This window comes from Sprattus sprattus (genome assembly GCF_963457725.1).
Source record: "Sprattus sprattus genome assembly, chromosome: 16".
Classification (NCBI taxonomy): domain Eukaryota; kingdom Metazoa; phylum Chordata; class Actinopteri; order Clupeiformes; family Clupeidae; genus Sprattus; species Sprattus sprattus.
In genome coordinates, this window is record NC_137914.1 from 292,501 (window position 1) to 293,084 (window position 584).

Genomic DNA, 584 nt, shown 5'->3' on the forward strand with positions numbered 1-584 from the left:
ACTAAGGCTGGATGATTCTGACACTCATAGCCTACTAAGGCTGCCTACTAAGACTGGATGATTCTGACACTCATAGCCTACTAAGGCTGGATGATACTAAGGCTGCCTACTAAGGCTGGATGATTCTGACACTCATAGCCTACTAAGGCTGCCTACTAAGGCTGGATGATACTGAGGCTCATAGCTTACATCCTCAGGTCCGGTTCATGCGCCCAGGTTAGATAAGAAAGTCCATTCTGAGTCAAGACACAGAGGATGTCTGAGATACATTACCAGGCCATGATTGGGGGATTCTGTCCACAATCCACAAAATCATGTTTTTTTTATGTTACTAAAAATGTAAATATTGGGTTTCAATTTCAAACCACTGGCTGGTTTGGACTCCCAGAGACAAACAAGCTCAATTCACGCCAGCAAGCTATTTATTTAGTTTATTATTATTATTTATTATTTACTTCTTACTGTATAGAACGCGCCAGCAAGCTATTTATTTTAGTATCAGCCTTCTTACCGTATATAACATGACTATTGGCCCTTGGTTCCATTACACACTCTTCAGGCTGCCATATGAGATACACACACAC